Source organism: Salvelinus sp. IW2-2015, linkage group LG15 (assembly GCF_002910315.2).
Source record: "Salvelinus sp. IW2-2015 linkage group LG15, ASM291031v2, whole genome shotgun sequence".
Taxonomy (NCBI): domain Eukaryota; kingdom Metazoa; phylum Chordata; class Actinopteri; order Salmoniformes; family Salmonidae; genus Salvelinus; species Salvelinus sp. IW2-2015.
In genome coordinates, this window is record NC_036855.1 from 53085690 (window position 1) to 53104151 (window position 18462).

Consider the following 18462-nt stretch of genomic DNA (forward strand, 5'->3'; position numbering starts at 1 on the left):
TGGTGGTCAAATGGAAGATGAAAGAAATGGTTGGGCACGTGTTTGATCTAAGTTTAAGGCGTGGGAGGGCATCATCGGGCTAACAGTATTGTGAATGGACGCAGTAGAGTATGTGTATCTCTTGAATYCACTCTGGGTGAATGTCAGTTCAGACTCCTACAGTATACAGTATGTACTGTGTTGATGGTGGGATGTCTAGCTAACACATTGTCTTGTGTCTTGTTGGCAGAAGTTCCAGAGTATTCCTTTGATGGGCGGAGTCATGTTCATTACCAGTTGGCATCTCCTCTGCCAGCCCGGCGGACCCAGGTACAGGTTCTGGTCCGGACCCGCAAACATGGTAGTGCCATCCTCAGCCTACTGTCGAAGGAACAGAGTGAATACCTGCGCTTAGAGGTGAGACTGAGCTTTCTGTGTGTGTGTGTGTGTGTGTCTCCCTGTCTCTCTCTCTCTCTCTCTCTCTCTCTCTCTCTCTCGCTCTCTTTATATCTTCTCTTGACTCACCCGTTTGTCTTTCTCTTTATATCTTCTCTCGACTCACCCGTTTTGTCTTTAAATCTCTGTTTCTCCCGAACCATGGGAGCTCATAATATGCTTTCATGTGCCCATAAAATGTCTCTCATCATCCCAACGGCGCGATTGAGGTTAATCGTAACATTAGTGTCATCCGTTATGTATACTGCTGTTTTTACAACATTTTCTCTCATCCCCCTAACCTTCTCCATCATCCACATATCTTTGCTACAATGCCACAAYKTGGGGAGTGGATTCATCACAGGAACATAAATGTCAGGCGTGTTCCRTGTGCAGCCAGTGTGAAATGCACCAATTCGGCAAACCTCCTCCGACATGAACCCCTAAACAGAAGTGCAACGTTATAGCGCGGTGTTTGCTTGTAATCAGCCCTACACTCTCATGCGTTTCTCTTGGCTGAGCGTATGCTCAGTGTGCGGYGGCTTTCAGAAGGAGCTTGAGATGCGCCTCACACTCCAAGGACTCCTTGTTTYTAGGAAAAATAGCTTCTTCTTCTTTTTTTTTTTTGGCACCTGCCTCACGGTGACGTGTTGAGATTGCTGATTGCGGCTTTTTAGTTTTTCTCTCTCCTTTCTCTCCGCTCTCCTTTATAAATCGCCACTGGTTCAGTTATCTGTGTGCTATCAGACTGGCGCGAGGAGAGCGCTGGGATGTGCTGCTCCCTCTGGAGTGGCAGGTTAGAGATTTCATTGGCGCAGATCACAGTGCGACCCGTGTGGTTGAAGCCTCACAGTGGTAGCCCACTTCCTTTTTCATTCCCTCTGTCTTTTTCGCGTCCTCCGTCCTGATGGAGGCATGGAAGCTCCTGGGGTTTCTTGGGAGAGAGGCGTCTCTGATATGTAAGGGGACCCACTGCCCAGTGGGTAGGCTAGCATTAACTGTCACTTCTAGCCCTGGTGATGGCATAGCAAGACAACAGGGGGGATAGTTGCCATTTTGACATTGCTAACACCAATAAAACAAAGAGGAGGAGAAGCCTTGAGCAAAAGCCCTCCTCTCAATGAATACTCCTTGTCTRGTAGCCTGAATATAGACTCAGGAGCATATTGTACCGGTCACATGTCCTCTGCCCTCTCTCCCTACGCCTTGATGCCTTAGATTATGAGAGATGCACTGAATCCCACGTGTATGCAAGATCAGAAACGTTTCTGATTGTCTGACAGCTGTATATGGCTTTCTCTCTCTCTGCCTACACACTGTGTGTGAATGGGTAGGTAGCATGGATCAATAGTACTGTCTAATGAGTGAGCTACTTCCTTCAGCCAGCTGGGGGTTATATAGAACRCTTTTGRAAGTAATAAAGAGGGTGCTGATCTGGAAGGACGTAGAGATAATATACTGTACACCGTGATAAGACAGAGTTCACATAAGCATTCACGGACTAATGCAGATTGGGGACAGAGCAGCGCTCGCTGGGTGCAGTAGAGGGAATTGCCAGCCACCCTGAACCTCCGTTCCCACCTGAGAGAGAGAGAGAGAGAGAGAGAGAGAGAGAGTGAGCATGAAGCAGAGCACATTCCCATTCAGCTATAATTGGGGGGGAACATGAGGTGCCTCGGCAGCACTCGCTTAGTCTGGTAAAAGCGCCATCCCACTGAGGTCTAAAGATAATTAATAGTTCATTAGGAAACCTTGAAATAAGCAATGGTTCATCAGGGAAACGACCTTGGAGCCATCTTAGTGGAGCTCACTGCTTTTTCTCATGCATCTGAGCCAGCTGATGTGGTGGTGTATCGRGAGGTGAGCAGTTCACAGTTTTAGCCTTTTAGCTTGGGGGGAGGAGTAAAGGTTGAGGTATACGTGAGAAACTCTGCCCCCATCTCCTCTCTTTTTTTCTCGTCTCATACCTCTGTTTACGTCGACATCAGCGGTGGAGTAAAATGGAGCGTTTGCAAATTATGCTCAGTGGGAGCCTCTCGCAGGAAAGAAATGTTTTTATTGAAATGAAGGTTGCTTCTCACCATATCAATGGCYCGTAGACTAACACTSGCCTCATTTTGGATCTGCGTGCCTGGCTGCAAATAAACCGYTTGTCTCCAATGAATATTGCTCTCTGAAAGTCAAGTGATTAGCATTCGAGCCAGGCTGAAATGGAATCGTTTTCTTTTCAAGATTTGAGGAGAGAGAGAATCTTGTTGCATAAAAACAAAATGTCTGTCATTTCATTGGTATATTCTGCTTTCTAGTGAAAACTGTCAGGCTTGGTGGATCCTGGGTAATAAAGGTGAGCTTCAACAGAAGACAAGATAAAGTTGGCCTCGTCATGTTGTTTTGTTGAGCTAGGATTTACCAGTGAGATTGGGACTGAGATCAATGGAGCTTGTTGTTGTGAAACAGAGTGGAGAGAGAGAAAGAGAACGAGGAAGATAAGAACAAAGATAGGAATAGGCCAAAGGACTGAGAGAGAGGTTGGTAGAGATATGGAGAGAGAGAGAGACAAAGAGAGAAAGAGAGACAGAGAGAGACAGAGACGCAGAGACAGAGACGCAGTGTTAGATGTAGATGCTAGAGAAAGGAAGTTCTTTGAAAATGTGAGCAGCCCAGAAAGTGATTGTATGTCATAGAGCCCAGATGACCCACCCTCTAGAGGAAAAGTTAAAAAGAGAGTTGCTGAATAAATGGAGGCGTATTGAATTCCCCAGGCCCTGATGTTTCCAATTACGGGGGAGCTATGTTTAATTCAGTTAGTGTGTGGCAGGGTCCTATCAGAGCCAGCCCTCAGTGATTATACTGTTTCCTCATGGTCCCAGAGTCACAGAATCATCCTCCTCCTGCCATTTTTCTTCCCTCTATCTCCRTCTTTTATCTGCCCTCGCATTCATGTCCTCTGCCTGTGTATCAGAAGAGCTATGTTGGTTTATTGAGTGGATTGTCCAACTGCTATTGGCTTTGTTTACTGCATGTATACTGYATCTTAACTCTCTTGGTTGTTGTGTATAGGGGTTTGTTGGGGTGGACTTAAGAGGGGTCTCTGGAATCTTCAATGATGAAAAGTATTGACTCTCTCCTCTACCCTTCTCCTTCTGATCTACTAGGACCTACTGTCCTACTGCTATAACTCTCTCTCCGCTCCTCCAGATCTACCAGGACCTACTGTCTGTCTTCTATAACTCTCTCCTCTCCTCCAGATCTACCAGGACCTATTGTCTGTCTTCTATAACTCTTCTCCTCTCTCCAAGATCTACCAGGACCTACTGTCTGTCTTCTATAACTCTCTCCTCTCCTTCCAGATCTACCAGGACCTACTGTCTGTCTTCTATAACTCTCTCTCCTCTCCTCCAGATCTACCAGGACCTACTGGCTTGGCTTCTATAACTCTCTCTCCTCTCCTCCAGATCTACCAGGACCTACTGTCTGTCTTCTATAACTCTCTCCTCTCCTCCAGATCTACCAGGACCTACTGTCTGTCTTCTATAACTCTCCTCTCCTCCAGATCTACCAGGACCTACTGTCTGTCTTCTATAACTCTCTCCTCTCCTCCAGATCTACCAGACCTACTGTGTGTCTTCTATAACTCTCTCCTCTCCTCCAGATCTACCAGGACCTACTGTCTGTCTTTCTATAACTCTCTCCTCTCCAGATCTACCAGGCCTACTGTCTGTCTTCTATAACTCTCTCCTCTCCTCCAGATCTACCAGGACCTACTGTCTGTCTTCTATAACTCTCTCCTCTCCAGATCTACCAGGGCCTACTGTCGTCTTCTAACTCTCTCCTCTCCTCCAGATCTACCAGGACCTACTGTCTGTCTTCTATAACTCTCTCCTCTCCAGATCTACCAGGACCTACTGTCTGTCTTCTATAACTCTCTCCTCTCCTCCAGATCTACCAGGGCCTACTGTCTGTCTTCTATAACTCTCTCCTCTCCTCCAGATCTACCAGGGCCTACTGTCTGTCTTCTATAACTCTCTCCTCTCCTCCAGATCTACCAGGACCTACTGTCTGTCTTCTATAACTCTCTCCTCTCCTCCAGATCTACCAGGGCCTACTGTCTGTCTTCTATAACTCTCTCCTCTCCTCCAGATCTACCAGGCCTACTGTTCTGTCTTCTAAACTCCTCTCTCTCCTCCTGATCTACCAGGCCTACTGTCTGTCTTCTATAACTCTCTCCTCTCCTCCAGATCTACCAGGGCCTACTGTGTTCTATAACTCTCTCCTCTCCTCCAATCACCAGGGCCTACGTCTGTCTTCTATAACTCTCTCCTCTCCTCAGATCTACCAGGGCCTACTGGCTGTCTTCTATAACCTGGGAACGGAGACTACAACCTGACACTGCCCTCCTGTCGCCTGGACAATGGTGAGTGGCACGATGTCTACATGGATCGTCACGACAACGAGCTGACCCTGCGTCTGGATGGGGGCGGGGCAGACGGGGAGGCCAGCGCGGCTCCAGGCCGGAGCCGAGAGATCATCACCGACCCAACAGTGGTGATCTGGGAAACGCCTTCCCCTCAGGCTCCAACAAGAGCTTCCAGGTGGAGAAGACTGCAGGGAATGGGCATGATGGAAAGGCTAGCTGGGCGTGCGAGGCAGACAGTTAGTGACAGATGGAGAACAGAGCTTTCTAAAGTGCAGCCAGAATTAGGGGCTTTATCAATTCATTATCCGCTTTTTAGTGAGATTACAAAGTATTGTRTTGCCGATTTATAAATGATTCATATGACTGGTGAATAAATCATTCACACAAATGCATCTTTAGAGTTAGGGGGATGATGGCTGCCCTAGGGGAGGTTAGTAYGAGATGGATAAAGTGTGAGGCGGGCTATGAGAGTGTGCAGTGCAGTGCTGTGGATATGGCATGTGACATGCAGGGAGAGAGACAGTAGAATGTGCAAATACAAGGGTGGTCAGCCAGCTTTGCCTCGGGCAGAAACAGACAGTGTGCGTGTTTATTAAATGGACTTTAAAAGCCTTTTCCCTGAAAGACTAGTGTGTAAGCGTGTCAGACCATGGCAAAGAAAGTAAGTGGTGTGTGTGTGTGTGTGTGTGCTTGATTATCATTCTGTCCTCTCCTCTCGCTTAAGGTTGCATGCGGGACCTGAGGCTGAACGGTCGATACGTACCTCTGGATGGCCAGTCCAGAGACGGGGTCTCTGTGGTCAGCTCCCAGGGGCTCTCCGTGGGCTGCTCCTCCGACTCCTGCAAGAGGAACCAGTGTAGCCCCCCCTTCACCTGCGTTGACCTCTGGAGAGTCCATGAGTGCAGGTACGCACAATCGAACACAATGATCAAATCTCTCTCTATATCTTATGCAAACACACTGAGGCCCTCTCGGTCTTCTCCAAGGACTACAGCCTCAGAAGCCAGTGGCTCATCCTCCTGCAGCCTTTATTCTTAGACAAACATCCCCTCACCCCCCATCAGTCAAAGAGACACAGTGCAGGGGGCCTGGAAAAACCTGGCCCTTTGATACACCTCAGTCCTGCGGGGCTGGCTGTAAACATGCCTGAGTCAAATGTTGACAGGCAGTGTGTGGGCAGATATTTGACTCRGGCCCGCTGTTCTAGCTCCTCTCTCTGATCCTGGTAATGGTGGTGATTTCAAGAGGCTGTGGAAAGACACAGGGATATGTTGTTTTTCGACAGCCTGCAGGCTGCTCATCCTCACTGCTGCTCGTCAGCCTGGCTAATGSTCTGTGTGAGTTCTGCAGGAGTCCAACTGGTTTCACATCATACGTGTGTACGCCAATGTCTCTGTGTCTGGGCGTATCTGAATCACAGAGCAACCACACCGTAACATTTGTTTCACAGAAGGAGAAGCAAGATACAGGTAACATGGAAAAGAGTCTAAATCATGAGTAACTATTTCATTGAGCTACTGTACATTGATTTTGACAAATGCACTGTGTTATCCTCAGAACACAGTGGAGAACCAAAATAGAGGCAGGAAATCAGAAAGGAGAGATCTAACCACTGTTTTATCTCTCTCTTTGTCTCCTCTTGCTCCTCCCTCCATCTTTTTTAGATGTCCACCTGGCCACATGGTGAAGGTGAACGGTACTGGAAAGTTCTGCGTCTACACCCTGTGTGCCAGTCGGCCGTGCCACCGGGGCACCTGCGTGGCACAGTCGCCCTCCAAGTTCACGTGCCACTGCCCCGAGGGCTACCGGGGGCACCACTGCGAGGTGGCGCTGGCCATCTACCGAGACGACGTGGGCCTGAGCTTCAGCTCCCTGTTCGCCATTTGCATCTGCTTCATGGCTCTGCTAGGTAGCTATACCAACTACTGCCTGCTCTGGCTCTGGTGACTGACCGCCCCACCTGCCTGCCMCCTGTCTGTCTGTCTCTCTGTCTGCCACCCCTCCGTCCATCTGTCTCTCTGTCTGTCTGCCTGTCTGTGTCATCTCCATGGTAACACTGGACATCAAATCCTTCCCTTTTTTGCTCTTCTCCCCGTCCCGTTCAACCTCTTGTCGGGACCATCAGCTGAAGTAGAACACTGTGCTGTAAGTCCATTGACAGGTCTAGTAGAAATTGCCTCTAGTCAAACAATTGCCTGAGTCAAACAGTGACAGTGTGTGGGCAGCGTATGGACCGTGCTGTGGTAGCAAGGTCCAGCTTACACTCTAGTTATAACAGGCAGTGCAAATGAGTCCCTTTTGACCTTTGACCAGTACTCAGTAGTCCACCTTGATACGTGCCTTTTGGTCAATCTAGTGTCAGCCAGTCRTAGTCCGTCACTAGATCAGGTGTTAATGTGCTGGCCGTCTCCCGCGGTCCTCCCCTCTACCCTCATTGGACAGTCAGCTTAAGCCGTCGCTCCAAGCAGACCAATAAAAACAGTTTGCYGAGCTCAAAATGATAATTTCCCCTCTCGTACCTTTGCTTCATTTTAAAGGCAACATGACCTTGATCATCCACAGCCACTGTTGCTTTTTTWAAGTGTTCATTACTTGATTTGTAGGCGCACAATGTGCTGTTTACCGAAGCCCAAAGAAATTGAGATCAATGCACTAGGGCTTTGGATAGAATTTCAATTGGCCAAGCATTCCACGCACAGAAACTTAAGTATCAAGAGAGAGGTTTTCTTCCCAGCTGCATTCAATCCAGTTTGTTTGGAGTCAATCCAAGCAGTTGAATAACTGGGTAAAGGGCTCTGGGTCTCTTGACATTAAGCCGAACAGAAAGCATCTCATTCTGAGGCTTCCTTTTCTTAACGGCTAATAGGTTTATGGCATGATGCGAACGCTATACGCCTCCACCTCCTCACCCACTCCAATTCCTCCTCTCACCCACCTCTCTCCTCCGCTGGATGCGGAAGGAACCTCTCCGTTCTCTCACACGTTCTCAGCTAGCTACTGTACAGCTGTGAGGAAATAGCGAGAGGCATTACTCCTCTTGTCCGAAAAGTAGATCTCAGTCAAGCTTGCCAGAACTATACTGGAGAGGGAAAAAGTTGTATCTGTGAAAATTACCCAATGTTCAGTTTTGCTATCATAGACTAAAAGCTYGAATATTTTTGTTGGGAATAAGCTGTGCCTTTTGACTTGCAGTGTGTGGGTGTCTGTAGGAGGGTGGTGTTAGGCTCAGTTAAAGGGTCCAGCTTTTAGGTCTTGCTTGTTAGATCAATGATCGGTGTGTAAATAAAGATGAGTGTGTAGCCCTAAAGGACCTGTTCAGGCCCATAGAGCCACAGMGATAATAGCAGGTGTAATGCACCGGGTGTGTGCTGCCAAGGTGCCTTATATTGAGGGGCAGAGAGGACATCTCACCAGATACTGTACCTCCTGATATTTGTGTATTTTCCCACAATTTGAATAGCCAATAATGCCTTGTTCTTTGCAGACTTGCAGCCTCTTCTCTGGCTATATTTGTTTGTATGTCTCAGTATGCCCCTTAGCCATCCAGCGGGCTCTAACCTATGACTACAGGAGCTTATGCTCTGGCTTTACACCACTGTGCCAGAGGGCTCGTCATGGGCACGATCAACGATTACGATATAATGRCGGCATCTACTGTATGACTACGGTCTGTTAGTCTGCAGATGTTTCAAGGTTGTCCAGTGACCTCAATGATAAGGGACAAATGCAAAAGGCACAGGTGTCCACAGTGTACAGGAGTAGGAATTTACAGAAAGAACCCCCTACGTGGTGGAATGTACAGAATAAATCCCTGTTTGACTCCATAGTAGGGGTAGCTGATTGGGTAACATGCTGTGGTTGCCGGACTAACCTCTCCATCCGTGAGAAGAGCCTCGCTACCCATGGAGCCGGACTGCTTGGGCCAGCGTGGTGCCAGGCTCTGTTCGGTGGTTGCGTATCCGTGAAAACACTCAGGGTTGCTGATGTGGAAGTGAATTGACGAGCAGTGTCTTACTGCTTCCTCTCCTCACGCCAGGGCGCCTTATAAAAACACAGTGAGTCAGAACTCTGAACTGAGAGGGAGAGATGGAGAGGCCTCACGCACATCATCCTATTAATGGTAATTAAACCAGATTGCACCTCGAATCACTCTACTAGAATACACAATGCGCATGGCAATCCACACAATACAATGCACACAGCGTSTTATCTGAAATGGAGAGATTGATGTACTTCTCAATTCATTTTATTGAATGAAATGGTATAGCAAGACACATCACCAACTGCTACCTGAATCACTCAGTAAGACATTTCTACGCATTTTTTTGTGAGAGTGTATTTTACTCAGCGGCATCCCCAAATGGTTGTCAGTGCGATTATTTTATTTAAATTGAGAGGTTCGGGGCTGAAATCAGTGAACCAACAAGTGGTCCTGTTTATGCCACGGCCAAAAAGCTCAAATGCTGTTGTGACGCAGTTGAATCTGCTTGTCACGCGTGCTCTCTCACCAGCCTGCTCGTTATGGCGCACACCTGACACCTCCGTTACCATCAGCGCATTATGACACTCACCTGGACTCCGTCACCTCCTTGATTACCTGCCCTATATACAGTATGTCACTCCCTTTGGTTCCTTCCCCAGGCGTCATAGTTTCTGTTCCAGTGTTAAGTCCTTTGCGTTGTTTGTGTTTTTTGTTTGATGTGGCATTTACCTATTTTATTAAAACACTCACTCCCTGAACTTGCTTCCCGACTCTCAGCGCACACCRTTACACTGCTACTCTCCTCAAATGTCCCCATACTTGTCAAATTCCTACCTGTATATGGTGTATAGAATTACATTTTTTTTAATGAATATTTAAATATGTTGGACGAACGTTAGAGTAGAGCGATACTATTTCATGTACTTTTGAAATGACTGAGTTACAAGCATCCTTTTGTCACCATGTAAAGCTCTGTGCCATAAGATATTTTAATCACATTTATAATAAAACACTATTCTGAAAACCCGTTTTGTCTTCATCATTTGTTTTCCATACTCATATCCTCGTCTTTCTCTGTCATTTCCATTGTTCTGATTCAACCTTTGTTCTTAAGGTTTCTTTGTCTTTAATCAGTAATATTTATGTTGTCTTCTTCCTACTTTTTTACTGAAACGGCTTGTTGATTGTTGTCTGCATAACCTATATTGTGTGTCCAATAATTCACAGTAAACCTGTTATTGACTAATTGYAAAAAGTATTGATCTCTAGCAAGATATAACATCAATTATCCATCATTAAGCTATAGGGATACAGAGAGAATGTTTCTAACTACACTGGTACTGAGTGTTGTCTACCAGCTGTGTGTGTAACAACAGGTTCTAAGAGACTGTAAATCTGGCAAGTGAGGCTACACACTGAAAATGTATGGTTGAAAGCAATGGAACAGCTTGGTTCCCCACTATTTCAAGGTGTTGACTGATAATTCTGGATAACTGACGTCCACCATATACGCACGCACGCACGCACGCACGCACGCACGCACACACACACACACACACACACACACACACACACACAGACTTCTCAGTGTGTATGTATTCATGTGTGTGTGCACTGTAGGCTCGGCCTCATCCCTGCAGTGCTGCACTCGGTTCCAGATTAGTTTAGCTTTTCATCCTAAAGTCTGAGTCTGTTGTGAGGTGGGGTTGAAAAGGTAGTCTCAGTCAGAGAGAGAGGAATACAGCTCTATAAAATATCCCTCTTTTATGTCTCCTCTTTATTGTCCTGCCTGTATCCGGATTAGTTTCCACGGCGACAGGCATAAATGCCACAGCTGTTATACGGTGATGTTGGCTGGAGCCTTTTAAATGTGTCTCTGGACTGTGTGTCTCTTAGAAAAAAAGGGTATTTGGCTGTCCCCACAGGAAAACCCTTTAAAGAACCCTTTTGGTTCAAGGTAGAACCCTCCTRGCTTCCATGTAGAACCGTTTCCACAGAGTGTTCTACATGGAGCCCAAAAGGGTTGTACTTGGAACCAAAAAGGGTTCTATCTGGAACCCAAAAAGGTTATCCTATGGAGTCTACACTGTGGGTTTGGAGCCTCAGCTGGCTCTTTGCTATGGATGGAATGAGGGTTATATGACAAACCATTTAGCCAGTGAGTGATAACCTGGAACCAATAGAGGTATGAGATGAGCAAAAAGTGGAGCAGAGAGAGAGAGAGTCARTGAGAGAGGACAGAAATACAGTGAGAGCGAATGACAGAGAATGGAGGGATGGCAGGGAGGGAGAGGTACACAGACACCGAAAGACAGCGAAAGGGATTAGAGGTACAAGGGATTGAACGAGAGAAAGGAAGAGAGAAATGGAAAGACACACACTGAGTAATAGATTGAGGAATGGAGGGAGCGAGCGCAGGCTCTGCTAGGCTCGCTGCAGTAAACAGCATTATAGTTTGATAGCCTTGAGCCTGCTCATTATTGACTAGGATTGATTTATTTAGAGATTCTCATCTCGCCATGCTCTCACTACAGGGATGTTCTCACTATGGGGTAACAGAGGAGAGAGGGAAAACAGGCTTGTCTTCCTCTATCCACGTTCATATGGGTCCGAGATGAGAAAAGTCTACACTATATACTGTCCTGATGCATAAAGACTCGAGCTATCGTTACACAATATGGATTTGTGCTGAAATCACACATGTAACTGTTTCAGTATTTTGCCATACGGTATGCAAAACAGTATGCTTTGCTCTTGGTTGAATTATACACTTGTCTTATAATTAGGTATTTCATGACTAGTAAATTGCAACCCTTTTCCCACTCAAAAAACCCCCAAGTGGTGCAGAAAAACAAACAAACATTCTTCAGTGTAATAACGTTCTTTAAAAAAAATCCAAATGAATGCATCTTAGGACACAACATGATGCACATGCCAGTTACAGTGTCTATATTACATTTTTACGAGTGTGGTAGACAGAATAAATATTTTTTTTGTGATATTCCATAGCCTGGTATAGACTGTGGTGTGTGTTAGACATTGGGATGCATGTGTCTATCTTAGGGTTACGGAGAAGCTTGTGTGAGGTYGTTCGTTGGGTGATGCAATCGATAGTACAGGCTTTGTTAGGGTTCTGATACGAGAGGAGGRGAGAGGAGAGGAGGAGAAGAGATGAGAGGGAAAAAAAATGGCTTGGAGGCAGACTGCAGCTAGCCCGCCACTCAGACCTCCTCTGCTTGGTAATCAGAGCAACAGTCCAGCTCCTGCAGAGAACAGACACACATCTCTCAATCGGAGAGGGCCTTTGAAGACACACAACCCAATAGGGAAGTCTCTATGAGCTCTGACCTGAACCTAACTTCAGAGTAACCTTTTTCTTCATCMCACAACACTCTCAATCCAAGTGATGACAGACAGTCATACACAAACACTGTGTTTTGGAGTTCGAGGCGGTGGCCTTCAGAACACACAACTAGAGCAGCACCGTGTGTCAATCTCGGAGACTTTTTTTAACACCTCACTYTCACCTAGATGAACATGTCTCGTCTTAAGACAATTGCAACATTTCAGTAATGTTGCAATAGATAGAGAAACAGACAGACATGGGATTGCATATTCCCGTGCAATAGACCCAGCGCTACAAAGCCCCCKAAAAAGCGACTAGATTTGCTTGTGACACGTGTGCGAGGAGGGTGAGCGTTGTCTTCATAAATTGATATCAATTTGTTTTGCCGGTGTTGCAGCTTGTTTCTGGCTGGGTACACCGGTGCCTAACTTCTGACGAGTGAGAGTTCACTCAGAGATTGCCCTGATAATTGGGAGATTTAAATTCAATCAGTCTCAGCCTGTCACCCTGGTCCCCTTGCTAAGTGACACCTTATCAAACTACTGATAGCTGAGCACRCAACAATCAACAGATAGAACCAAAAACAAATAAGGGCAATTGAGAGGGAGAGAGGGATATCAAAAGGGAATTTGAACAAACTGAAATGACAGACAGACAGACAGACAGAGAGAGAGAGCGAGAGAGCGAGAGGGAGAGAGATGCAGGAGGGGAGGAAGAAATCTGAGGAATGATCAAAGCAGAGAAGTTGAGTCAAATCAGGTGTGATGGGAGCGGTACAGGATAGAGATATTTATGGAGAAGTACTGTATGGGTACATAATATACTCTAAAGGTCACAGCAGTCTATAGGGGAGGATTGATTTTGAGAGTACCACTTGCCACTCTGCAAAGAGAGCTCTTATTTGGTAGCCGTCCTAGCAGTCAGTCAGCAGTCTGCCTGTCAGGCCTCTCAGCACAGCCATCATGCTGATAATGCAATGCCAAATCAACGCAGTGGAAACGGTTCACCCAGTCACTTCTAATCAAACTGAACCAGGAACTTTCTCTCTCTCTCTCTCTCTCTGTGTGCGTCTGTCTCTTCCTCCTTCTGTGCTCTCCGGTGCCCCCTAGTGCTGCTGCTGGGCATCTTCCTGTACACCCGCTGGCGCAGTTACAAGGGCCTAAAGGAGGGCGTTTACCACGTGTCAGCTCACCATGACGGCTGGGAGGACATCAGAGAGAACGTGCTCAACTACGACGAGGAAGGAGGAGGAGAGGAGGACCAGGTAAGAGCGAACACATCTCTGTCTCCTACACACAATGGGATAATGTGYCTTTTGGTCCCTTGTCACAAACGGTTTGAACGAAGACAGTTCCAGACTGAATCTGTGAAGTGAAATAATTCAGTTTGGATTACAGGCTAGGCATTATGGGTACTACATTTGCTCAAGCACACTCCTCTTCTCCACCATGCCATTGTAACACCTTCTCATTCTGGTTCACCTCCTATTTCAACTAGGAAGCAACTCGTGGAGTGTTTGTATATTCACAATCTCCTTACACACAATTAGACATAATGTGATTATCAGATGCTTGGTGATGCTGCCATACTTTAGGTCCTCTGGTGGATCTTTAGACGTGAGCGAGCAGCAGCAAAGCACACTTTGCACACTTTTCTCATCAGGTAATCCATTACAGAGCACACCCACGCGTGTGTCATTCACTCCTCCACTCTACCGTTCCTCCATCCTCCTTTTCTCCAGGGCCCGGGCTTCCATCTCTCCAGAGTGAAGCAYGGCCGTGGTAACGAGGGTGAATCAGTCTCGCCTGAATCGAATGAGCGTTGAAGTGATTGTGTGTTATATAAAAATGGATGTTCTCTAGCCCTCGTTCCAATATTTCCCCCGTGCTCTGTTGAAGTGAAACACTACCCTCGCCCCCTTCTCGTTCTCTCAGATGACTTCGTGTATTCGGCTAATACGATCTGTCACCTCTCCACTAGCAGAGAATTAATCTGGATTTTGCTCACTAAGGGAGGAAATGAAGACAGATTGTAAACGTAGACAGGTAGAGCATACGGAAAAAGGGATATCGCTGAGGAAGCTCTGCTATACTCTCTTTTTTTCTTCTCCTCACTCTCACCATTCCGCTCTATGATGTGATGTTTTACTTCTGTTTGAATCCCAGGAAGAGTAGCTGCTGCCTTGGCAACAGCTAATGGGGATCCTAATAACATTCGAAAATACTCTCTATTGCTCCATCTGTCCATTTGTTCCTCCTTTCCATTCTATTTTGACATTCCTCTCTCCCTCTGTGTGTGTGTGTGTGTAGAATGCCTATGATATGGCCGAGCTACAGAAGTCTCTCCAGCCCAGTCCGGCCCAGTCTGTCCAGTACAGCCGCTCCAGGGCCATCCACCAACATCACCACACCCAGCACCAACATCCCCAGCCCCAGGACACTCTTAGCAGGTTGGGCGCCAACACCGCCCTCTCCTCCTTCACCACCACCCTGCGGAGGGACGTGCCGCCCATCAGAACCCCCGCCCAGGGCCAGAGCAGGCCCCTCCTGCTGGCCAGAAAGAGCCTGTCCTTCTCCAGCCAGGAYCTGGCCCGCTACCTGTGTGAGATCATCCGGGATGCTGACCAGGCTCCAGAGACGGCCCCCTTCGACTCCCTGCAGGTGTTCTCCACGGAGGGGGGAGGCTCGCTGGCCGGGTCCCTCAGCTCCTTCAGCTCAGCCGGGCTGGAGGAGGACACGGCTAGGGGCCAAGACTCCCTGAAGGATTGGGGCCCACGTTTCGAGAAACTCAAAGCCCTCTACGAGAAGACCGAGGCCAATGACCTCTGAACGCTGAGGGAGACCAAGCTACTGTACTGCAGAGACCACCAAACAGCAGGAAACTACAGAGCTACAGGAAACTAATTGGAAGCATAGGAGGAAAGAGAGAAGTTCGGGAAGGAGAGAGAGACTGATGGAGAGCTTGGCCTCTYTCCTCTCTGAGAGTGACTTATTCTCCACAGGGTTTTTCCCTCTAAACGGGCCTAGAGCGAGGCTGAGGCTGGGACTGACGTTAACCTAACCGGGCCTATAGCTGAGACTCACTGGATAATGGGAGCTGCCAATCAATGACACGGACAGATTAATTATGGCACTTACCGAGCATGGCACACAGACCTATTGTAGTGACTTGCGGTTGACAATGATTCGGGTGAAAATGTTATTATATTTGTCAGTGAAATGAATTGCGAGGATTGCCTGGCACCTCTTGGACCTTGATATACCGTATTCCGTTCTCTATGTCTGTAATACATCAGTGTTTTAAAAACTGCTTAGACATTTGATACAGGAAGATTTTTCTGTGGCCTTCCAGCGGGCTCTCTTTCTAAAATCACTTTGCTGGGTGTGCAGTCAACAGTTAACAGTTGTGCTCGTAAGTTATATCCTAAACTTCTCCTTACTTGATTTGGTTTTCTATTCACTTCACTCTCCCCTCTATTCATTTATATTCACCGGAGGGAGAGAGCTCAGAAATCAAGCTGGAGAGAAGAATAGAAAGGACAGAGGAGCTGAGGAAAGGGCCTTTTCTGTTTCTCAGCTTTAACCTTCTTTCTCAGGAATACCAAACATTCTGAACACCACCATTGCAGCTGAAGACCATGATATGAATACAAATGACTAATTCATCGTGAATGGCGGTCCAAGGTGAAAAAAAAGTGCAGAGAGGGTGGCACCCGAAGCCTCCTATAGAATGGACAGTGGACGCCCTCTGACCTTCGCTGTTGTTGCCATGGTGTTGTGGAGGCAGACATAGTTTACTGTATTCACTGATATATGTCTGAAAGGGAGTGTTTACCAGTTGTGTTAGAGGTGGCGGGAGCTTTCACTGTAAACAGTATGAGCCCAGCAGTATGAGCGATGGAAGGGAAATGATCCATCTACATGGGTAGTCACACTAAGGATCTCACCAAGGGGGGTTCAGCTATTTATCTTCCCCAAGGCTGGAGGATGATGCACTTACCCCCACAAACAGTTCTCCCCTATCATATAAACCAGGACCAATCTGCCCGCACTAAAAACCCTTCAGAAGCCAGCGTTCACTGCATTTGTGTTGTTCACCTCTGCTTTGAGAGAGGAGTGCAGCGTGGAGGTGAAATTAGCCGTATAATGCAGAAGGGAGGAAGAGTGGAAAGGAGGGAGAGTTTGTGCTCGTTCAAAGCACCTCTGGGACTCGGAGTTAAATGTGCTTGTGTGAGGAGCTGTGAAGCTCCATGGGGAGTAGAGAAGGGGACGGGAAAGGGTTTTGGAAMTGGTTTGTTGCACAGCAAATGGAATAAATAAAAAGAAACGTAACCTCCCTCTGCGATAGACTAAACGCCAACGTTGTATTTCATGTATTTCGAGGTAGCGTCAGCACACCCTTCTCATTATTTTGATTTCGTTTCTATTTTTCCACTGCAGAGACGCTGCATGTTGAGCGTGACGGCATAACAGTAAAGGGTAGGAGTGTGTTAAAACACATCAGAACACTAATCCTAATGGGAGTTGATGGCGGCGCTGTCATGCTGTAAACCAAAGGATCACGGGAGTTTTAAAAGTCGATTGAGAAGTCGACATTCTGATTACGGATTTCAAACGTGCCAATTTTCTGAAGGCAGCCACAACGTGAGTTTAAAATAGGATGGGGAGATGAGGGTATGGAATGCTGCCGCAATGCAATGCTTTTTTATAGACAACAAAAGCTCCTCAAGGGATGGAGTTCTGATTCATCTTCCGAGCATGGTTGGCCAGGAATCTGGCTTATAGAGGAGCTAGTAAAAATAATAATGATTAAAATGTGAAGATTGTGTTTGGGATTCACATGATTTCTCTCTGGGTTGGGGAGAGGAGATTCTACTTTAATTTGTATCATAAATGGCTTCAACATTGTCTAATGGATACAGACATATTGTGGAATTTTATGTTTTTACCTCATTTGTATATAGAAAGATAAATTAAGTCATTGCTTTTTTAAATGTGTCAATGGAAGAACTATGGATCACGTACTGCTTCTTTAAGAAAAAGTGAACTTATCTTTTTTATCATTATCATGACCAGCTTTGAATATAGATATCTTGRTGTTTTGTATTTGCATCAATCTTCTTTCTCAATAAAGATTCATTTATTTGAATCAGTGATTTTCCTGATTGTTTGCATACAGCATGATGTGAGTTTATGGCAGGGTTCCCCAACTGGCGGCCCGAATTTGGCCCGCGTGTGGTTTTATTTTTGCGGCCCAAGTTACCTGAGCAAAAAAAATTAAAGATGTTGTTCAAATTTCATTGTTTGACATAAAAAGAAAACTGTAAAAACACCAGGAAATCAGCTCCAAATTATTTTAATGATCCCACGCATGATAGAGTCTGTGATCGTATACAAATGTAAGCAAGGTTTGAAATATATCTGTCTGGGCTTCTTGCGGTAAATTTGTCATTATGTTCCGGACCCCCGACCATCCACTCAAGAAAATTATTATTATTATTTTTWATTTTATTTTTTAAATCGGCCCGTGGCTGAATCTAGTTGATGATCCCTGGTTTATGGTATATACAGGAMTAGAAAAGAAAGTGAAAGCCTCAAGCAAGTTCTTGTTTTTGTACTTGGTATCGCCATCATTGCATTTATTCTCTTGCAATTAATGTTTTGGTGTGAACATCAAAAGAATGGAAAAATGACAGCAGAATACCAAATGTGAAGAAAAAAAATAGTTTTATACAAAGCAACAGAGGAAACAAAGTCCCTTTCGATAAGAACATGGAACACTGATCAACGGTAAACTGCATTCACAAGGAAGATGAAACAACATAAAACATGATATGCCACACCAACTAGTGCAATTTCTCCACAGGCACGTCAAACAGGACCAACCCATTTACTGGGTGAACAGACAGACACAGAACAATAGGAGAGGAAATATCACAACCACCAGATTAGCAGAGTCTTCTAGATTAAACACAGTGTTAAGTAATGAAGAAGACTGGCCCATAGAAAATTGTCATCATGACTTGGAATGATTTTCAGATGGTACAAAATCTGATGCGGTCGACAGAATATTGAAAACATTCATGTAAACAATCTCCATTCAATCCCCAAAATGGAGGCCTATTTGATATTTAACCCCCCCCCCCGTAAGATTTTCCTCTGTAAAGTTTCAAGTTTTGACAAAGCTTAAATCATGCAAAATACAACTATGAAAAGGGACACTTGTACAACTTAGAATTTCATTTTTTCAGCACTGCAAGCAACTGTTTGGTTCAATAACATTAGACACATTTTACATCAACAC

At 46.0% G+C, this 18462-nt stretch overlaps 1 pseudogene; it reads left to right on the plus strand.

Moving 5' to 3' along the window:
• The window catches only part of LOC111974412 (neural-cadherin-like), a 191971-nt pseudogene extending 174481 nt beyond the window's left edge, over positions 1-17490 (plus strand).
• The last annotated feature ends 972 nt before the right edge of the window (positions 17491-18462 follow it).